Consider the following 20,598-nt stretch of genomic DNA (forward strand, 5'->3'; position numbering starts at 1 on the left):
CAATGAACGAAACAATATCGACCTAATTTAGCGCATATCGCATGACGTCATTTAAAAAGTAGTCCGATCACGCGACGGGTATATTCCACAGTGTTGAATACAAGCAAGTATATTCCACAACGTGTTATACCGTCAATGTCGCGGTGAAAATGGGATAAAAATTACAATGCAACAAACACAATGGTAAACATACATGCAGACATTACACACTTAAAGATACACAGGGATTTTGACGTATATACATGTATGTTTTAAAAACGCACACACAAATGAACTTGATCGAAGCCTTAAATGTACATGTATTTTATTGAGTCTATCGTGAGATGACTTACTACTAACAGTTCAATTAGATAAATACGATGACCAACTTTGAGGATCAATGTATAGACAAAGGTTGCCATCTTATATGATAGAATCAAGACTTTTAAATCTAATTTTGCACACAAAAATGTTACTAGTTTTCCTATATCAGTCTATACGAAATATTCATAAAAGATTGCTAACAATTAAGCCCATTACAGCTATTTCATCTATAAAAAATCAAACATTCTATTAATTTTATGATTAACTACTATATAAATAACTAGACATTAAACAAAGTTTATGTAAGATTTTCTATGGTGATCTAGTTGTTTTTTTACCTAGATTCATATTCGCCTTAGATATTGTTAGACTAATATTCTGATTACTTTTGCTGCCTTAAAGATATGTGAACTACGCATGTAGCCCACAGAGTCCACTGGAGCTAATGTGTTGAGTCAGTGTCGCATAGGTTAGCTGCAAAAATTCCTGTGCACTATATGAACACGCAACAGTTCGGTGGTAAGTTATAGCGATCAAAACATTTCAAGCGCCGCACCACGCCGTCCATCCGAATGCGCCCCAGTTGTACACAAACTAATGTTGAACCCATATCGATCGCTTGTGAGGATGGTGCCGGCACCGTCACGCTGAGCCTTCAATTACTTGGAATTACCCGAAAAGACTAGGATGATAATCTATGCATGTAGTCAACCGAGTACATTTGAAAAAATGTGCTGAGTCATTGTCGCTTAGGTAGCGGTAAAAGTTCTGTGCACTATATGAGCACGCTATAGTTCGTTGGTCAGTTGAAGCCACTCAATACTGTCCAAGTGTCGCGCCACGCTGACCGTCGGAATGCGCCCCAGTTGGACAGGACCTAATGTTGGAGCCATCTCGATCGGTTGTGAGGAAGTTGCCTGGGCCTGGCACAGATATGCGCTTGGAAGTCGGTCATGGGATTTTAGGAGCCCGCCAGGATTCGGTGTACATTTACTGGAAATAAAAAACTTTTCGGCAGAATCATATAACAAAAACATTTAAGAAAATGTCATCTCTCTAGCGACAGAGCACATTTAATCTTAAACAAACAAACTCTCTCTCGAACAAAATCAATATCTACGTCATCATCAATATCACTGTCACTATCTGACAAATAAGGAGGGTTTTCCGAAAAAGAATCTACATCAACAGAAGACTGAGAGTCTTGCACTAAAAGGTATTGATGATAGTGATCATCTTGAAGAAAATGTGAAGAACTTTCATTGTCAACTGAAAGCTGTGTTTCTTCACGTTGGTCTGTACAGTCTGTTAATTGGGACAAATTAGAATAAAACTCTCCCATTTTTTACAGAAGTGTGAGGCATCGAATCACTACCTTGGTAGATAGTAAATATATATGACCTTCGACATTAGAACGATCTTTTCTGTACGAATACTAATAAGCAGCTTTTCGTTTGTCCGCCATTGCGAAGCAATGTTGAAATTTCTGACTTGAATATAAAATTATATCGCGAAAATATGTGACATATACATTTCAACGCTCTAACAACTGTAATTACAATGGAACAGCCCTTTAGATATTTATTTTTCTAAAAAGAGACATGGTGCCAGAAATTCGTTAGAAAACATACATGTAAATTCGTTCATAAAGCTTACTTTTTTTGCAATTTCACTGCCAATTTTCTTCAACAGACATCCAACTTCCAAGTACCGTTAGAAAGAGCGCCCAGACAGAACTTTCGCGCGCAAACATGTTTTTTAATAAACTTGTTTTTTTTTTAAATGTCGATTTCATTATATAATATTATCATAACATACCTCTTTTAATGCAATCGAGGCGCCAGAAAAAGCTATTTATATTTTTTTGAAAGACAATCCATCTTTCATTAAACACATGCTTAATTACGTCCCTTACAGTACTGTAATGTGTAATATGGGTCCCAAATGGGCACCATATGGACAAGCCAATATACATTAGGGTAGTTCAATTGAAAATATAAAGTACATGGGTCCCATATGGGTACTGTATGGGCAAACCCATACAGGCTTGCCCGGATTTAGCCCATATGGGACCCATATATGCATGTTTGTTGGGAATGCACTGCTGCACAGAATAATTGCAATAATCCATTATTCAGTTAAATTAGACAAAATACAAGTTTGTTAATGATACACGATTTTATGGCGGATGAATACACGGAGTGAAACACCCCATTTAAGAGACAGACATTCATTCAAACACGGATTTCATAATGTGGTATTTATGACATAATTTTTTACAACCACGCCCGTCATTGTCTATATTGTTGGTACTAACTTCTATTAAATGAGTATTGATATGGTTGATTATTTTATCAGCGCTTTACTTAAAATGGAAATAACTTAAAAACCTTTATAACTCTTGAATTTCGCACTTTCAGCAGTTGCAATTGATTTCAGAAACAAAACTGAGCTTAAAGGGGCCTTTTCACAGATTTTGGCATTTTTTAACTTATTCATTAAATGCTTTATATTGATAAATGAAAACATTGGATCGTAAAAGCTCCAGTAAAAAATTAAGAATAAAATTAAAAAAAAGGAAAAGAACATTGCCCGGAGCAGGATTCGAACCAGTGACCCCTGGAGTCCTGCCAGAGTCCTGAAGTAAAAACGCTTTAGCCTACTGAGCTATTCCGCCGAGTACACATACTTGACGTATTTTATACCTTATATAAGCAATCTTCGTAGTTTCACAAAATTTAACGACAAAAACAGAACTCTCCAAATTATTCAATCGTTTCGCGTTGCAACGCTTCATAATTTTTAGGTTTTAAAATCGTCAAAAGATGCATATAATGGCTATATTAGACCATGGTAAATGTTCAGTATTACTGTTTCCTCACAAATATCATAACTAAAACGAAAATTTGCGAATCTGAAAAAACTTTTTTCAATTTTGTCAATTTACCAAAGCGTGAAAAGATCCCTTTAATGGGATTATGCATCTATGTATCATTCCAGATTAGCATGTGTAGTCCGCACAGGCTTATCAGGGACGATACTTTCGGCTTAACTGGATTTTCTTTTAGCAGAGGCCTCCTTTTAAATGAAAAATTCCATTTAAGCGGAAAGTAGTGTCCCTGATAAGCCTGTGTGGGCTGCATATGCTAGTCTAGGACGGAACTTTACGCACATGCATTAAGCCCTGTTTTCCAAAACGAGGCTCACTTGTTCATGCATGAATAGTCAAAGTCTTTGTTTTTAAATAATATCGTACAAAGTTTCAAGTCAATCTTCGATTTAATTAAAGTATATCCTGCAAACAGAGTTGAATAAGGGGTATATGGGAGTCCCGTTGTGGGTTGGTTTGTTGGTCGACCCGTAAAAAAACGGTACGAGAATTTATGTTTTAAATTATAACCATGAAAAGACACTTATTTCACACTAAGTGCTCCACAAGTTTATGCGTTATGCACCATTAACATTTATGAATAAAATTTCATAATTGTGTTGAGCGAACTTCTTCTACATTTCTCAAACGATTGAATTAAAACGTTAAATATGTAATCATCATGAATTACATATGTAAAAGACACATTTCTCAAGCTCACGTTAATCAGATATGTGCCATTGAACTAAGCTATTTTCTATTAATTGTGAATTTCTTTAGGGATTGAATTGAGACTTAAGTATGTGATCACCATTTACGTTTGAGGTTCAAGACACATTTTTTTCTGCACGCGCAGGGACGAACATGTTCTTGCATTATGTGACCTTAATCTTAGCCTTGTTGTGAGTTTTTGGGAGCAGACGACGGACCATTTTTTTCCAGATATTGAATTAAAAATAAAATTTAATCATCACCATGAACTTTAGATGTGCGAGAAACAATGTGATTTACATGTTCCTGAGTTATGTGCCCTTGCACGCATCGATGCTATGCGGTTATTTAGTCACTTTTGTTACCAAGCTCTCATTGTTACTGAACATAAAAACTCAAGGTCTTGATCGTATATGTCTTTATAATTTCTTTTCAGTCATATGTATACACTATCTGGCAGAGGGTTTCTATAAGAACATATAAATACATATATTGTTATTGTATAATAGTTTCTACATGAACTGTTTTCTTTGAAGAAAATGGGTTTGCACGATCTTCGCGTGGCGATTCTTGCGTCTCTGATCGTTTTTGCCGTAGTGGAGGCAGACGACAGCTGCCCGGGACTACCGGCATGATTTTGCAGCAAGGACAAAACATCGGTTAACTGCGAGGGAAAAAATTTCACCGAATTTCCCACAAACGTTCCTTCATCGGCCGTTAAGCTTTACTTCGGCTACAACACAATTACTCGCCTGTCGACCGACCAGTTAGCGTATCTGCCGAATCTGGAGAAGCTTCTCCTGAATGTAAACAAGCTGACCGCCATCGAAGCCTTCTCGTTTCCGGAAATTGACGCGACTCAGTTACCTTGACGTACGGGGCAACAACCTGACCTCCGTGGTAAAAGATTGCTTTTCCGACCTGCCGACTCTGCAGACGCTTTACCTGACTACGAAACAGATCGAAACCATCGAGAAAGGTAAGTGCTACTTGTCGTCAGAAGATGTTAGTTTTAAAATAAATGCTTTTCGATTTGCCATTGATTAGCGGCCATAAACATCGATTTTAAGGTCCGGTCCGTTAGAAATTTTAAAACACAATAACAAACCTTATCGACAACCATCGATGCGTGTAAGAATCATTTGTCAGCTGATGTAATGATTATTATTTATTATCGATTTGTCGTTGTTCAGTAACCAATGAACAACGATTTAGATTTGTGATGCATACATGTATACATTATACATTGAGACCACATGTAAAACAGAGTGGTTTAATGTTCACACATTTGAACTACAAAGAGCTGTTTGTTGACTGCTTTATAGCGAGATTTATTATATTATGAAGATTCTTACATACACTTTTAAAATGCCCCAACAAAAATGAACGTTTTAAGTATTGCGTTTGTTTGTCCATCCGTACCTTCGTACGAACGTCTGTAACTTGTTTACCGTTTCTTTGGGATATATACATTGGCAACAAACACAAGTGGTATTTCCTTGGGCTTTCCTTAGCCGTTTGATTAGATACTCAATTTCCTCAACTGTAACTGGAATCAATGAATATTTACATTATTAAACATTTATAATTATTGTATCATTTGAATGATGAACGTTTAATCACTTTACAAGCCGGTTTCGTATGCCATGTGTGACTTGTATGTCTTTGATCATTTGGGTTGACTTGGATTGACTTGGGTCGACTTGGGTTCACTTGGGTCGACTTGGGTTGACTTTGGTCGACTTGGGGTATCTTGGGTTGACTTTAGTCAACTTGGGATGACTTGGGTCAGCTTGGGTTGACTTGGGTCACCTAGGGTGACTTGAGATGACTTGGGTCACCTCGGGTGTCTTGGGTGTGTTGGGTCGCCTCGGGTGTCTTACACCTATAGCAACGAGTCTGCAGTGTCCCCTCTTTGTGTTATGCAAGGAAGACAATCGGTCTGTGCAGTACAAGCGACAATAAGTAGCTTGACAGACTCAGGTTGACCTACGAGACCTGACACGTGCACTTACTTATATTTCCGATGGAAACATGTTACCCGGACTAGTATGAGCCTCTAGGCTACCCAGCAAGCTATGGTATGTTATGCGTAAATTCGCTTGGGTCACCCCCACTCAAACGGCATCCAAAGTCACAGAAATAGCCCTGGCTTAGACTGACCTAAGAGACCAGAAACATGCACTATCTTATATTACCAAAGAAAACATGTGACCCGGACTTATAAACGAGTCTCAAGCTTACCCAGCAAGCTATGGTATGTTATGCCTGGGTCAAAGTTGCCTGGGTCATCCAAAGTCACAGATACTTCCAATGGTGTATGGTATCTAATTACTGGAACGTATTAAACGTTGTGATCTCCTGGCGTACACGATTGAGCCACCTGTAAATAAGCAAGTTTAAGCACAATTAAGCATACATATAAGCATGAATATGTTCAGATAGAATATCTCAAGTTTGATGCCAAATCGAGAATTGCATTATCAAAGCAATGGTAAGTGCTACATAGATATAAAATGTATGTTTGTATTCGTGTGCGAAATGGCTATTAAGCAAATATGTGAAATTATATGAGCTAATGTTATTTTTATACTGCATGATATTATATAAATTATAAGCTCTACTTATAAGATATACCTATAATCGAAGTCTTATGCATCACTGAAATAGTCTGAATGGATCATCAATGGTCCTTCAAAAAGTGGTACAGCAGCTGGCTCCTTCGGAAGAATGACAGGTGGTATCATTGAGCATCTTTCTGGTAATGATTTTATATTGTCTCTTTTCAGATTTTCATTGATAAAGATCCCTTCTCTGTCCATACCTATGTTATCAGCTTCTGGGCGTTGATATATAGAAAACGCTGTTCCATGCAATGATCCTTTAGCTGTAGTGGAGCTTGGATTGTGGCCAATATTATCAACTGTACACATATTGCCACGAAGTTTCACTGAACACAGAGCATCATCATTATGAAATCTGTCACAAATATAATTTCCCATAGTTGTCGATATATTCATCACTTTTTCATACATGTATGATATGCTAAGTCCTAAACTGAAAAGTTTATGAACAAGATCCTTTTTTTCTTGTTTCTGCGTGGATAACCATTCCTAAGCAGGGTTTTTTTACCTTATATAACAGACGCCGAATATCGGCGTCTTCCCCCACCAAACAAGGCTGGTTTTTCCCCTTTAAGAACCAAAAATTCCCCCTTAAAAAAAATTAATAGAAAGGTGTGTCTCATGATTATAATATTTCAATTCTATTTCAATTAAATCTTGCAAAAAGTAATAAATTATGAAAAAAAAATGAATATAGTGCAAACATGTACAAATGTATTGTAATAATGAGAGAGTAAGTAAACAAATCCCCCAAAAAGGGGAACGCCGCGGAAATTCCCACGCGCACAATTTTTCCCCAAAGTGGAAAATCCCGCGTAAAATTTCCCCCACATAAGGGCTAAAGGCCCCTTCCCCCACAACCCAAAAAAACCTTTTAAGTAAATGTGGGCTTTCTATATGAAGAATGGTAGATTGCATCTGCATCACTTCTACTGTAATAGCTAATAAATGAGGCAATTCTGGCCTTGAGGAGATATTTAACGCATGATTGTATATGGGAAAAAATGGCACCGGACAATTTGTCCGGTTTAGAGATGATTCCGGTATAGAGCGAATCCGGTTTAGAGGGTTTTCACTGTAGTTTGTTTTATGTCTTTACAAATGTTCAATAGATTGCGAAAAATATACCTGAACTCAGAATCGTTTATAATGTACCACTTCTTCAAAACATCAGCGATCAATATGTTTCAATTATGGTCCTCTTTCAGTTAGAACATGACTATATTATCTTGACCTTATTGAATATGAACAATTTCTCCATGACGGCTTACGTTATACTGTCAAGCACTCGAAAAGTCGAGCGCGCTGTCTTCTGACAGCTCTTCTCTGATTACTCTCCCAACATTAAAATCCATGCAGTGTTCTCAAACTTCATCTACGCCAGGGTCACTGTACCTACTGCTTTCAATACTGGTGTCGTCTCCTTGTGTTTTAACGCACCAATTTTCAAACTCACTCTCAACACCAATGATCTCGGCTTGAAGCTTAAATCTAGCATTTTCTAGCTTGACATGCTCAAGTTCGGCTATAATCCTACCCCAGTCGCTTTGTTCCTGATGTGAAGCCATCGTGACTCTGGGTCGGGATGCTAAAGTTCATCCATATATATCCCACCGCTGCCATCAATGTTTGGAACGTGTTTACCGTTTCTTCGGGATATATACAATGGCAACAAACACCAGTGGTATTTTTCAACACGGAATTTCCTTGGGCTTTTCTAAGCCGTTTGAATAGATACTCAATTTCCTCAATTTAAACTGGAATCAATGAATATTTACATTATTAATGATTTATAATTATTGTATCATTTGAATAATGAACGTTTAATCACTATACAAGCCGGTTTCGTATGCCATGTGTGACTTGTATGTCTTTGATCACTTGGGTTGACTTGGATTGACTTGGGTCGACTTGGGTTGACTTGGGTCGACTTGGGTTGACTTGGGTCGACTTGGGTTGACTTGGGTCGACTAGGGTTGACTTGGGTCGACTTTGGTTACTGATAGTTCACGTGACCCGCTTGCTAAAGACATCAAACTACTATTTCATTTCATGAAAACACAACCCTACCGTTTCAAACAGTAATTGTATAATACGGGCAAAAGCCCGCAAAGCGGGCGTTGACCGTTCATGCATATGGAAATTTAGACCATAACATTACATAAGAATACCATATAGGGATGCGTCTCAAAAAAATTTGCCACGCGACATATATTTTCGCGATGCTATTTATGACCTTGAACAAATCAAAAACACTTTGACATATGCTAAATCACATGTAAATACATACTTCAGGAAAAATGATATCAATGACATCATATTTGTGTAGCGAATTGCACTAAATATTCTCGCATTATCTGTTTTTCTTCGCAACCGTTCCAGAATTAAGTCATTACTCAATTATCTCCCCTGAATACTCTTCAGTGGGTATAAGCCGAAGACTGGTTCACTACATATAGTGACAGTCTTTACCAAACACAATTTACGTGAACATAACCCGTCTTAAATATATTGCAGAATCTCAGATTTTTGTCGAATTTATTTGCCTTGATCTTTTCGATATCTTATTGTTATTATTATCCTGACAAATCACAAACGCTTGTTTAAAATTATTTGTTTTAAACATTGAAGTTGGCATCTTTATTCTTCCAGTATTCTCGCGGTATTCCAATAACGACACCCTACTGTTTATTTGTCAGAATTCCTTACGCATTTTCCATGCGCTCTCAGGAAGAAGTTTTACGTGTGATCATGAGCAATATTCTGGTAAGTTGTCGTAGTTATCCATCAGAAACACATTTATTCACAAAATTTAAAGATATTCCGATCTAAATTTTTAGTCTTTAAGCTTTATTTTTTTACGTATTTATTTTCCCGAAAGGTTACATATCACTATAATAAGTTTAGGCCTAAAACCACAAAATTCAATACCGTTGGTTTTCGTACCACAATCTTACGTGAAAAATCTTCCAGATTCGAATTCAACAAAAAACAAGACAGTTATAAATTGTCTGCATTATTGATCAAATTCTAAGATATTCGTTGGTTTTCCGTTTTTAGAAGCTGTTTTGCCAAGGCAAGAGGCCATGCTATCCAGCAAAACTTTTGGTTTACAGAAATCAACAAAGGAGGGATTCCTGAACTATCAAAATTTCCAAGCTATATACACAGCTATTATCTGTGGTGGTCGTTATTGGTTCTGTTGGTTTACTTGGATGGAACATGTGTGAACTTTTATAGAACTTTGAAAAAGTCTATATCTGTCTATCTATAAACAAAAATCAGCTATGGTATAATAAGATCAAATGTGCAAACAATGTAAAAGGGTTGTTAAATTAACAATTTGAAGGCAATTATGCTGAAAAACTTACCACAAGTATGTAAAAGCACTAAGTACCTGTTGTGATCATTTTAAGTAAGATAGTGTAATTCTAAACAGTAGCAAATAACTTGTTTAGTAAATGCATATTGCAATTAATATGATTTCCTTTCTATTGTGTAATTAATAAATTGGTTGTTACTTGTTAATCCATAATAAATGTTTTATGGCTAGTAGAAAACCAGCATTGTTAATTTTGTAAAAGGTAATAAAATAACACCACTTTGTAATTTCATATACGTAAATATTCTTGTACTGTAGGTTGATGGCAGTGTTTTAGTATTACTCATTTTGTCACTATTATTTTATGTGCAAATAAATGATGTGAAGTGTTTTGTATCTCCACACAATACCACATACCTTTTTTTTATATACTGTGTTATGTGTTATTTGAATGTTTAAATAAAAATATATGGATGATATAACATGATGCATTCTAATATTTGCATTCAAATTGTAACTATAGAGCTAAGTGTATGCAGTTTAGACTGTGATTTAAGAATTGCTACAATTTGGCTAGTTTTTTAGTGGCGACTAAATTTAAACTATTCAACAATAGTTTGCGAAAGAAAATTAGAAACCTGCAAGATACCTGTATTTATTTAATATTTTAATTGCGAAACAAGTATGTTGTTATGCTGTTTCACATAATTATACATTGATAATAAATAAGAAGACAATTAGCGATGTTATTGTTTCCCAACAGTAGAAATCATTCTTCTGATGAAGTCTTTGGTATACAGACGAAAGCTCCATGTATGGCTTTCAATACGTAGTGTGTGTTATTTGACAGTCTAAGACTTATTGGATTTTTTAAAAAATCCTGTCAAATTTGTCAATCAAAATGTTTTGACTCATCACATGATTTTGATTAGGTTATATCAGTAAATGTGTGCTAAATGCAACTGCTTTAGCAAGCTGTCAAGTTGAATTGAGACATTTGATGAAACAAACTTTTTCCTGGGTAGGACCACTACTTAGTGTCTATACGACGTTACATGACGTCGAAAGTCTACAAGACCTACTAGGTAGAACGAGAAATGTACTTCGACGTACAATTTTCACCGACCCTTGAGTGTTAGCCAATCAGAAGACACCTTACATCTGTTGCTTTTAGAGATATTTAACATTGAACATTATTATTATTTATACCAAATTATGCGACCATCGATCGCTTACTCATACATATTGTGCGTATATATATTAAACATTATTATTATTATAATTTATACCAAATTATGCGACTATCAACCGCTAACTCATAGATAGTGTGCGTATTTATTGACCTGGCATGGCGGAATTAACCTCTGACTTATGCAAGTTATGTTTATCACAAAATACGACCAACGGGGTGGTTATTATACATTATTTATCCCGTTAATCTTTGGTAACTGTTTGGTTACAATCGGGAATTTCCTACACAGTAATGCGCTGGACAGTCGTGATACTCCTCCCCGCATGATCAATAAATACTCACAATATGCTGAATAATTTTTATTTTAAAAAGGTTACAGTTTAATCTTCTTAAAATGTGTATATAATCTATTTCAAGGCATTAAATACTTGAAACTTCTATGTGTTTTTTTGCCATTCTGATATTTTTATTCATTTTGTCCACAATTAAAAGAGATTTTAAACATTTATTATGAATAAATCTGAAGGAAAAGCGGCTCAAGAGACAAATGTTTTGATTGGCTGTTCAGAAAATGTGTACGTCGAAGTACAAACATGTATGTAGAAGTACAAATTGTACTCTGACGTACAAATATATACTTCGAAGTGTATTTTATATATGTATGTCGACGTACAATTATTGTACTTCGACGTACATTTCTCTATTTACCTTGTAGGTCTTCTTGACTTTCAACTCAAATGGTACCCATAGTATGTTTTTAGGGTTATCTTAAGAATGCTCCCACTTAAGGGATCAATACAGAGACCTCCCAGTCCCAGTGACTAAGCCAGTTAGCAGACACCCCATCCACTATACCACAGCCGCCGAACTAGTTCTGGCTACCAAAACTTAAAATGTCGCTTTTTATGACTTTTGACTGGCGCGACTTTATATACAGGTATGTCAATACTATATAAACTGTACGCTGAAGTTTTTTTAGCTTCCACCGAACCAGCTTTAAATTCCTGGCTAGAAAAAAAAAGATGCTAGATCTTTAAGCTAAGAACATGTAACTCGTTTTAAGATTGATTTTTTTGGGATGCGTTACTTAATTTTTGCAACAATTATAATATTTTGAACACAATCATGTCCATATATTTATTAAAAATACATGGTTATCAAAAAAACTTAAAAAGCTTTTGCCCGTAAATTAGGTAGCACCTATAATCATATTACTGTGACTATATTATGTAATACATATTGTGCATCTTTATAACCGACTTGTATTATTAAATCATCAAATTATGTACATGAAAATACAATGATCAAACCAAAATACACACGCTATTTGCGTGGAACTTGCCGAAAAGTCGAATGCTTGCACAATTGAAACGTACTTTCGTTTTAATGTAAATTCTAGGAATGAACTCAAACAATAATGAACCTAAAGGATAAAGAACCGGCAAAAATCGTCACACGTCCTGCAAACGTATGCCCTCAACACCGCTGTAAAAGCTGCGTGGATTCCGCTACAACATACACATATGGTTTGATATTTGGCGGAGACTTTTTTCGACAGTATCATCGTCCTTAGTCCATTTTCACTTCCCCAGAGTTAATTAGTGTTCAAATGACGTACTTAATCGTTTCCACGTTAACAAGAGTACATATATTGTCCCCACGTCATACGTCTTGTGAACGGAAAACTATGATATGTTATTTACGACATACTAATTCGTCTATTTTTGTTATTGTTAAACAAAGAGACTAGTAAATGATTAGATTGAGAAAAAACATGATGTCCGTATGTTCTTTCCAAATGTATGCCGATATGGCGATCAGAGCAATGAATAAGCCTGTCTACGAATTGCGAAGTCAGCAACACAGGGAAGTAATACGCTCTAATTGTCGTATTTAAATTTCAAGCAATGAAATATAACATGCACTATCAACAAAACAGTTATACAGATTCTCAAATAAACTGTATTCCTGTAAAATTCGCACATGAGGCTAAACATGTTGTGTGCAGCCTGTACAAGATTTCAACTACATAAATACAGCCGAAACTTGTTTGTGAAGAAAATTATTCAATTGATGCGTTTTAAGCATTTTATGGTTAATTGTCCGTACATTAGAAGGTGTAATGAAATATTTTCTCCACTACGTTTTCGTCTGTATCACCAACTCACCGTATATGAGATGTCACCTTACCCTACAAACAGTCTTTATAAGTACATTATCATTAATAATGCCATAATCTTATTTAATCTTCCTTTGGTTTGTATATTTTCAGGTTCGTTAAATGGGTGCAAATCTCTGGAATCCCTCTACTCCCCCTGTACTAGAAGGAAATCGAGAAAACGCGACGTTTCCGGAGACGTTCTTAAATTGCACGTCCATGAGTTACATCGTAATTAGCAAAAACAACATCGTAGAACTGCTAACGAGACGTATCAAGCGTTGCAAAACCGTTCGTTGTCGACACTGTACTAATCGCGGAACAAGATAACGACGGCATCGGCGGGAGTTTTCAGCCATATCCGGACGGAGCCGACCTGCGAGCTCTTATGGGAAGTCTAGCGGGAAAGAAACTTGCCTCCATTGTTCTGTCGGATATCAAACTTAATGGTATCCTAATGCAGGATACGTTTTCGTTGCTAAGCAACACCACTATCACCTCATTAAATTTGTCGTACATTAAGAGTCAATCAATTGAAAACAACGTTTTCTACGGTCTCAACAGGCTTATAGAACTCGATCTGTCTAATTGTCAGCTCCAAATAATCGACGTGGCTTCGTTGAATGGCCTGGGCAGCTTAAACGTACTGAATCTGGAGAAGAACAAACTTACGGACATCCCACGGAATTTACCGAGTCGTCTTACTAAGCTGTACATGGACGACAACCAAATAACAGCAATTCCGGACGGTATATTCGGCAATCTCGCCTATCTACAAGAGCTTTACATACGGTACAAATCTATACAGACCCTTACACAAGGCTCTTTTATGGGTCTTCTGAAATTGGAACGCCTTAATCTTTATCACAACGTTATAGCGACCATTCCGGGAAAGACCTTTGACTCGCTGAAGTCATTTAAAGGGCTTGACATGGCTAAAAATAACCTCGCCAACATCCAGCAATCCGTACGGAGGTTTTCCTCGCAGGGGTCATTGCAATACATAAATCTTGCCGATAACAATTGTATTTATCTACAGCCGGACTTTTTTTAAGTACATGACGTCATTGAACGAAGTCCACCTGGAAAGGAACAATCTTGGTGGGTTGATAGCCGAGAACTATGGTGGATCATTGTTTGCTACCCATACCAATCTAAAGCAACTTTACCTGATGGAAAACAGCATTACGCATATTCCCGGCCCAACGTTTCAAAGTCTGGAATCGCTAGAAGTACTAAATGTTAGTCGAAACATACTCAGAGATTGGGCTCTACTCTATTTCGGACAACGCCCAAACTTGTCATATTCGATGTCTCGTAAATGTCGTTGCGAATCTGCAGGACGAAAGTCTCCGAGAACTCAGCGCGTCGCTTAGGTCAATGAATTTGACTTGAAACCCTTTTATGTGCGACTGCGACTTGCGATGGTTCCGTGACTGGATAGACCACACTAGTGTCCAGCTAACAAATAATTTAACCTATACCTGCAATGGCCCGGCTGCTTGGAAAAACCAGCCGCTTATGTCATTCAGTGAATCATAGTGAAACATAGACGATATTCGATAATGTTATAAATACTTGTTCACATATTAAACTAGTTTTGCAAACGTGTTTAATATAAATGTATTGCAGTCTTTTTTTGTTTTTGGCAAATCCGTGTGAAGGTCTCGTTAAGTAAAGGTTAACTATTTGTAGCAATTTCATTTGCCTTCTACCTTACGCATGCGTCAAAATGAGATTGAGAAAGTGTGGATTTTAAGAATTGTATTGCGAATTCGAGGCTAGTAACTAAATAAAAATAGAAGTCAATGCTCAACAGAATTTCTGTGTTATTGCTTAATAGCAGATTTCTTAATTTAAAACATAGTTCTTTATATCTTGCCTTGGACATGTATTTACCAACCAATTCTTAGTCTAAAAATAATGAATATTCTAAAAACTACAATTTTTCAAAACTACTTGAAAGTTAAGTCTGGCCATAAGGTTAACACACGTTATTACTCAATTCTTCATTTATGACAAGATGCTAATGTTATGAGCACGAATGTAAGCATGTATATATGCAAAATTGCAGGTATTTTTTTAGTATAAAACTATTCTTTATTCTTAAGTATTCGAATGGTTTGGTTAAGACCCCAACTAATGATTTTGTCCAGAAAACGAACATGATGATGATGTCTTGATAAGCATGACGATTTCAATGCAATCGAGCTGAAATAATTGTGTTTAAAATGGCTTATTGGAAGCACAAAATAAAATAAAGCATTCATGCCAGGTTCGGTTGCCGTGGGGTAGATGTACGAGGGTATCACGGCAAGCCGGAAGGTCATAGTGGTTCTGAGCAAGAACTATCTGCAAACCTGTTCGAGCTGAACCTGACAATTAAAGGGATCTTTTCACGCTTTGGTAAATTGACAAAATTGAAAAAACTTGTTTCAGATTCGCAAATTTTCATTTTAGTTATGATATTTGTGAGGAAACAGTAATACTGAACATTTACCATGGTCTAATATAGCCATTATATGCATCTTTTGACGATTTTAAAACCTAAAAATTATAAAGCGTTGCAACGCGAAACGATTGAATAATTTGGAGAGTTCTGTTTTTGTCGTTACATTTTGTGAAACTACGAAGATTGCTTATATAAGGTATAAAATACGTTAAGTATGTATACTCGGCGGAATAGCTCAGTAGGCTAAAGCGTTTTTACTTCAGGACTCTGGCAGGACTCCAGGGGTCACTGGTTCGAAACCTGCTCCGGGCAATGTTCTTTTCCTTTTTTTAATTTTATTATTGATTTTTTACTGGAGCTTTTACGATCCAATGTTTACATTTATCAATATAAAGAATTTAATGAATAAGTTAAAAAATGCCAAAATCTGTGAAAAGGCCCCTTTAAGGCATTATATGAGAAGAATCTTGAAGAGTATGTCGGTTTCACATTGATAAGGTAGGTAGCGAGTGAATGTTGTTTTTATTTTGTAAAATTGACCAATTGCGATTTTCAATCAAGGATTGAAGGGGATTAAAATTACGCTTGTTTCCGGTCGCTCACATGATCCCATGCGCAAATTGGGCGTCCCTATTTACATAGTTCTTTTGAATTAATACTGTTTCAATCAAGTTTAAATGAAATCAAGCGAGTCATTGGTTTTCATTAAAATGGCAAATAACAGATCTTGCTCGCATATTCAAATCACCCTTGCTCTGGGAAAACCGGTCTAAATGCATGGGCGTAGTGTTGTCCGAAATTACCATGGTCAGTCCGCACAGGCTAATCAGGGACAACACTTTCCACTTTGATTGTATTTTTGTCCTTTCAAGGAAGTCGTTTGTTCGTGTGTTAGTAAAATCGAGTTTAAGTGGAAAGTGACGTCGCCGACATCACAGGCTAATCTGGGACGAAACTTTTCGCTCATGCATTTCACCCTGTTTTCCCAGAGTGCGGCTTATATAGATGAATTCTCTCTTTAGTAAACAAAGGTTAAGCGGTGAAGCTATTATGAGTTTTTTTATACTCGTATTGTTTTAGTATTCCTAGTCATGTCAATTAATTTCCAATATTTGTTGTAATTGCCAAATTTAAGTTAATAACGTGTACAGCTCTGCTCGAATAGCACTGTATGGTTAATTCAGTAATATTTTATTTCTTACTCGGGATCTTTTGGATACTTTAGGATATCTTGATGTTTAGTTCGTTTGTTTAATGTTATTCATGAAATGTTATTTCTATTTCCGCGTTTAGCACTAATTATTAAATATATATATATTCCTTGCCTGATTGTTTGATGATATTAATTCAAAACCAACGATCTTGCCAAGGCAGTTCAATTTTATTTCTGTAAAGCGAGACAGGAAAAATATTATGATATATTAAAATAATACGCGTGTGAATCTACATGCACAGTTTATAAAAGCATGTCATATAGCTTTGGAATAAAATACTTCTACAGTTATTTTCAGAAACATAGGATTTCAGTAACTTACAATAATAAGCATATATTTTAATATCTGTTATATTATATGTGTTTCCGGTCCAGTTATTATAAATTCTACGTTATTCTTTACATACCGAATAATCATGCAGAGTTAATAATATAATGTTGTTAATTAAAACAATAGAATCCAAATACAACTAACATCAGTTGTGAACAATATATTACCGCACTAAGTAAAAAAATACAAACAACAAATGAATATCCAAAATGTTAATAATTATAAGAACAATACCTGTAAAGTGAGAAAGAAAAATACGGCTAGTGCGCAGCTTAAATAATAATCATAGAGACTTGGTGTAACTTTTGATCGTGAATGATCGGCTATCTCCGGAATTTCCGTATGATAGTTTTCCACAATAGTGCTAACTGGTATTAATCGATTTTTCCTTGTTTTGGCAAGTTGCTAGGTATATTTTTCTGCTGATTCAGTGACCAATAAACTGGTATTAATATATTTTTCTAATTTCTAGATGCTGAATCAGTGACCTGCAATCAGCTTAACGTACTGTTATTTCACCCTGATCTATATTCTTGGAACTGGGGATATGTGTTTTGCTGAACCGAATACTCTTATATTTATAGGGCTTTACCCTTAACCGAAAATAATGTTTTGTTTCTGTTTTGTAAATAAGCATTTGCTTACGAAATATTTTCTTGCTGTAGGTAAAGACAGGTGTAAAACACATGTACGTATGTCTTTTGTTCTTGGTAACCATTTGCTATTCTAATATGATTATGATACATGATAATTATATAACAAATATAAAATAAAATGATAACTATATTGAATAGAAAAATAAAATTAACAATTAATGTAAATGTATTAATCCATGAAGTCAGTGTTTTGTTTTTAATGGGATTACATTTGACAAACATGCCAATTAAGACCTTGCCATATTACAATATCACTGTTACTTGATTTAAAGGGCCTGTCGTTACAAAAATTCCCAAAGCATCTCGCGAACAAGATACGCCGCAACGGGATTCTCGAATGGACGGAAGATGCCCACGCGCAGGCGCTCATGAAAGGAAAGTTAACCGATATTCTGAAGAACCGTGAGATTGCGGCGGACAGGGATACAGTGTGAGCCGGAGAAGGAGAAGTCTATTGTTGACCATGTCAGTGTCGTTCTAGATTAGCCTGTGCTTTCCGCGATGGCTTATAATTGAATACACTTTCCGCATAGATTGGATTTTCGTTAAGAATATACTTTCTGTTAACGAAAAAATCCATACACGCGTAAAGTGTCATCCCTGATTAGCCTAATTGCGGACACTTTATGCACATGCTTTAATCCCTGTTTTTTGAAAGTGAGTCTCAGTTATTTACCTTTTATGCAATATTTGTAAATTTAAAAAGTATATTTTACAAACACTCCAAACAACTATAAGAGTATTCACAAAGTATATCCTAAATTCATAATATGCGTTCTCTACGAATAAATTAAGAATTAAACGGTTAATTCAAAGTTAACAATTAAACAGACGCGTTTAAATAGTCCATAGTAGACTCAAGTGAATAATGTTTCAGTCATTTTTACGCACAAACATTTACAGTTTAACTGGCAACGAGATTCATAGCATATAAAGACTCTCTGTGAAATAAGAAAACCCACTTACAGATTTAGGAAAATTCCTCTTATTTATTGGTGCAAACAAGTCTGTCCCTTTGAAACTATTTTTTTTAAAGTCATATGCATGTTCAAACGCTATTCTTGAACGCAACTATGATTGGTAGAAAAAATGGTTTAGCGCTGTTTGTACCTAAGGATTGGTTTTTAGCCAATTTGCAACGCAAATAGGCTTTTGTTTTACCACATTTCGAAATCACATTGGGAAGTAGTTGGCCTTTTTGATGCCTTACCTGTTTTAGGGCAGGCGACATATATATTTACTATAGTATTTGGTAATTCTTACAATTTTTCATTTAGAAACTTTTTTCTAACATTTTCTTCCAAGAATATTGCTTACACCGTTTTAAGTGAATTTTTCTAAGACCGTTTTACGTAAAAACACGTTTAAAAAAACTAAAACATAACTTAAATCATTAGGGCCTGGTTTATGGATATGTATAATTTCATTGGTTAATTATAAATAGAAATTTACATATGGTCGACAGGAAGACGGGCAAAAATCACTTTCATTCTTTGAAAATGTGTAAGAAAAATTGCGGAGTACATGAATGTTTTCTGAGTATTTTGACATGGATTCTGACCTGCCTTTCTATGGATTTGATGAAGTATAGTTTTAAAGTAATAGAGATGTGTTAATTGAAATTAAAATGATTTACTTTGAGCCAGATATTTACCGATTTAAATCAATTTGATGTAGAGAATGGGTGGACATATGAATCCCCCATTAACAGGTCATACAAAGTTGAACGTTGAAATGGAGAGGCAGGAGCCATTTAACTTCTTAAAACTGTTAATTGATGGTGCCTTGATTAATTACCTTGTGCTATTTAACTATGCTTCTGCAAAGTTAAATGGCCCATTTAAAAAACACTGAAGAATAGGAAAATGGGAAGAGGTAACGTTTGCTTGAAATTGGAATACTGACAATGGCAATATACATATAGGGCTGTTATACAGGTCAGATTTTTAATCTCTGATAATAGTTAGATTTTAAATGATTTTTTTAAACTAAAAATTGTAACAAAAATAGACATTGATTCAATATTAAATTGCTTTAAAATGTACTGAAACTAAAGGTTACTGAACATTACTTGTTCTCTTACAAGCTTTATTACTAAATACACATTTTCAGGTAAAAAACCAAAACCAAATCAAAAATTTTAAACTACCATCATAATTTACAATCAATGACAAAAATAGAAAAATATAGGTTTTATAAACTTATGTCTTACAATAAATGAAATGCATCCTTTTGAAATAGACCACCCATATCAGCCTCACACTTTCAACGCCATCGGTGCTCTCGTTCATTCAGTCAACTGTCCGATCCCTTAACATTTACTTCAGCAGCAACTTCCCTGTATCTTGTAAATAGGCTTTCAACGCCATCGGCGCTCTTGTTCTCCAAAAGTTGTGGAAATCCGAGTGTCACAAATTAAGGAGGCGTCAACGAAGAACATTGATCGTTTTAATGTTAAATAAAGTACATTAAATTAGATATTATTCTAGAGCCTCGTGATGGCTTTGATCAGTTTTAGTTTATAAAATTGTATAAGTATAATTTGATTCTAATTTCTCTACTTTAAGTAGATGCGTTGCCATAAAGCTGCATTGAAAGTTATCTCTGGATAAATAAGTTCTTGTTTTAGGCGTTTAGTAAGGAAGGTTGTAATTATTCATATAAAAATAGACGTTTTTGATATTTGAAACCGTTGCCCTATTTTTACGTGGATCTTTACTAATCTAGATACTGTATTTTGTTTGTGGCATTATCGAAAAGGATTTAT

The 20,598-nt window shown here is 35.5% G+C and overlaps 1 pseudogene; it reads left to right on the top strand.

Moving 5' to 3' along the window:
- The first annotated feature begins 1,158 nt into the window (after positions 1-1,158).
- LOC127839485 (insulin-like growth factor-binding protein complex acid labile subunit) lies at positions 1,159-15,552 on the top strand (annotated as a pseudogene).
- Positions 15,553-20,598: the final 5,046 nt, after the last annotated feature.

This window comes from Dreissena polymorpha, chromosome 7, assembly GCF_020536995.1.
Source record: "Dreissena polymorpha isolate Duluth1 chromosome 7, UMN_Dpol_1.0, whole genome shotgun sequence".
Lineage (NCBI taxonomy): Eukaryota > Metazoa > Mollusca > Bivalvia > Myida > Dreissenidae > Dreissena > Dreissena polymorpha.